The sequence below is a fragment of the Myotis davidii genome, unplaced genomic scaffold, assembly GCF_000327345.1.
Source record: "Myotis davidii unplaced genomic scaffold, ASM32734v1 scaffold1031, whole genome shotgun sequence".
In the NCBI taxonomy this organism is placed as follows: Eukaryota; Metazoa; Chordata; class Mammalia; order Chiroptera; family Vespertilionidae; genus Myotis; species Myotis davidii.
In genome coordinates this window covers 1,316,231-1,319,897 of record NW_006283442.1, presented here as the reverse complement: position 1 = coordinate 1,319,897, position 3,667 = coordinate 1,316,231, and the positions used below count along the sequence as shown (strand labels likewise).

The following is a 3,667-nucleotide window of genomic DNA, read 5'->3' as shown; positions in this document are numbered from 1 at the left end:
AAAGGTTGTGGGTTTGATTCCGGGTCAAGGCACATACCAGGTTATGGTTTTGATCCCCATATGAGGCTTGGAAGGGAGACAACCAATTGATGTTTCTCTCACATTGACGTTTCTCTTTCTCTCTCCCTTCCTCTCTCTCTAAAATCAACAAAAATATACTTAGATAAGGATTTTTAAAAAAATCAGGCTGTTATCAATGGTGAAAGGACTGTAATTAGCACAGGGCTCCTGATGTGGCCTGCAAAGTTCTATTTGTTGAGCTGGGTACTGATTACAAAGGTGTGCCCCTTATAATAATTCATTAAGCCAGATTTTTATGGCTTTCTTTACCGATTTATTATTTTATAAGAAAAAATATATTTTTTAAAAGGGGAACCTTGGAGAGGACTCATCAGGGCACTATGCCTCTGATAAGATAATTTCTTAACTCTGAAACCGCTGAGCTCTCGTCTTGGTGGCCACGTCCTTGGCTGGCATCAGGAAAATGGCCACAGACTTCCTAGTGCATGATATCTGGTTCGACAAATTTAAATACCACGATTCCGAAAGGAAATTCTATGAGCAGATGAACGGGCCTGTGACTGGCTCCTCGTGCCAGAGTTCAGGCCCTGGGGCCTCCAGCGGGCCCAGCGGAGACCACAGTGAGCTCATCATCCGGACCTCCAGCCTGGCGGTGGAGAACCAGAGCCCGCGAGGCTGGTGCAGGACCTGTGGCAGGCCATCGCCACGCTGAGGCCGACTGAGAAAAGCTCACCTGCCCACCGGGCCATAGGCCCGCAGACCCAGCGCGTCTCCCATGAGCCAAGTGGAGCCCCCACCAGATAGGTGGCCACTGCTGCAGAGGATGATGAGGATGATGATATCGACCTGTTTAGCCGTGACGAGGAGGATGACAGGGAGGCCATCAAGCTGCGGGAGGAGCGGCTGCAGCAGTACACAGAGAAGGCCAAGAAGCTGGCGCTGGTGGCCAAGTTCTCCATCCTCCTGGATGTTGAGCCCTGGGATGAAGACACAGACATGGCCCAACTGGAGGCCTGCGTGTGCTCTGTCCAGCTGGCTGGGCTGACCTTGGGCTGCTCCAAGCTGGTGCCTGTGGGCTACGGCATCCGCAAGTTCCAGATCCAGTGCGTCCTGGAGGACAAGTGGGGACCAACCTGCTGGAAGAGATCACCAAGTTTGCAGAGCATGTGCAGAGCATCGACATTGCTGCTTTCTGCAAGATCTAAGCTCTAGCACTGGGCCTGGGAGGCCCTGGCACCATTAAAGACTGAGATTTCCTCAAAAAAAAAAAAAGAAAAAAAGGAAATTTCTTAATGATTCATGATCTTAAATGCCTTGCCAAACCTTTTTACCAAGTGACTTCTGTACTCCCACTGCATCCACATTTAAGTTAATCTGTTCACTCTAAGGGTGGCCAGCTCTTTAAAGAAGAAAAAAAAAATAGCTTTCCAATTTCTATCAACTTATGCATTAGTTTTTAGACTACCCATCCAGTGTTTCCTTCCCTAAAGAGTTAACCTGGTGTAATTCTTAATTTAAAAGCCTTTCTGTTCTGGCTGTCAAATTACATGCCTGTGATAAAATCTTGAAAAATACAAAGACCCACTGTTAATATCCAACACCATTTTGCTGATTGATACCTGCCTTTGCTTTCTTCCACTCTCCTCTAGTCTTCTCTCCTTTCATTTTCTCATCTGTTCCCTTCTTGCCCCTCCTCTCTTTCACACTCACACACACACAACATCTTTTCTCAAAATGTTCTTAAAATTGAGTTTGTGATATAATAATAAATATATATTTGGTCTCTGTGCACCCTTTTTTCCTGGCACACAGCCCCTAAAGCCCTTGAAATCACCATTGCTTAGTGTCTTTGTATGCTAATAAGATGATGGGGGAGGGGCCTCATGGTAGATCAACCACCTGATTAGAACAGAGACACTTTCAGCCCCACATTCTGACCTTCTCAGGGAGGAGAGAGGGACTGGAGGTTGAGTTAATCACCATCGTCTTTAATGTAATGAGTCTTGCCCAATGAAGCCTCCATAAAAATCTCTAAAGTATGATGTTCAGAGAGCCTCCAGGTTGGCCTCCTGGTTCCCCCCAACTGCCTGGAGGAAGCCATCTTGTGTGTTGGAGTGATGGTCAATTTGCATATTACCTCTATTATATAGGATTATTATATAGGACTTGATATATATACTGATAACCTAATAAGTAAACTTTCCCTCAGTTCTGTGAGTCATTCTAACAAATTGTCAAACCCGAGGAGAGTGTCATAGGGTCCTCCAATTTATACACAATTAGTCGGAAGCACAGGTGACAACCTGAACTTGCCATTGGCATCTGAAGTTGGGGGCAGTCTTGTGAGGCAGAGCCATTGATTTGTAGGATCTGCACCCACTCCAGTCAGATAGTGCCAGAAGAGAATTGGTCAGTGGGGAGACCCCCCCCCCCGACATTTGCTGGCCAGAAGTGAAATATGGCATCACCAGGAGCAGAGAAGAAAATAGTTCTTTACAGATGGCATTTCATCATACAGAGGTACCTTGAACATTGTCTAATTTGGATAAATAGTTTATTCTCAGTTTGAGAGCACTGTAACCACTGCTATACTTGTTGGATTTTTTTTTCATGTTTTAATGCTAATCAATATTTGCCTATTATTTGCCATAAAACTTAGCTATTTTTGTCCCTTTAAACCTATTTAATAATGCTATGTATTCAGTTAATCTATTTTTTGTGCAGTAAAAAACATACAATATTAAGTTTACCATCAAAATGTAGTATTAAATTTACCACTGTAGACCTGACTGGTTTGGCTCAGTGGATGAAGTGTCGGCCTGCGGACTGAAGGGTCCCGGGTTCGATTCTGGTCAGGAGCATGTGCCTTGGCTGCGGGCACATTCCCAGTGGGGGGTGTACAGGAGGCAGCTGATTGATGTTTCTCTCTCATCAATGTTTCTAACTCTCTATCCCTCTCCCTTCCTGTCTGTAAAAAATCAATAAAATATATTTTAAAAAAATTTACCACTGTAATATTAACTATATCCACATTGTTATACAACAGATCTCTAGAACTTTTTTCTTATAAAACTGAAACTCTATACCCATTAAACAACCCCCCATTTCCCTTTCCCCACCTAGCCCCTAGGAGCCACATTGCATCTTTTGTTTCTATGACTACTTTAATTAACTCATGGAAGTGAAATCAGAACGTATTTGTTTGTGACTGGTTTATTTCACTTAGTATCATATCCTCAAGACAATATCCATGTTGAGCATAAACAGGGTCTTCTGCTTTGTAAAGGCTGAATCATATTCCACTGTATGTATAGACCACATTTTGTTGATCTAGTCATCTATAATGGACATTTGGTTGCTTTATCACTTGGCTACTGTGAATAGTGGGAGTGGACATATCTCTGTGAGATTCTGCTTCTGATTCTTTTGGATATATATCTAACACCAAAGTGGGACTGCTAGATTATATGGCAATTCTATTTTTAATATTTTGAGGAATCTCTTCACTGTTTTCTGCACCATTTTAGAGTCTCCATCAACAGTGCACAGGAGTTCCAATTTCTCCATAGTTACCTAGCACTTGTTATTTTCAGGTTCTTTTGATAGTGGTCATACTATCAAGAGAACTTGAAGTGATATCTCATTG

General features: G+C 43.2%; 1 pseudogene; it reads left to right on the top strand.

The window, feature by feature from the left end:
* The first annotated feature begins 442 nt into the window (after positions 1–442).
* On the top strand, positions 443–1,226 carry LOC102751548 (annotated as a pseudogene).
* The last annotated feature ends 2,441 nt before the right edge of the window (positions 1,227–3,667 follow it).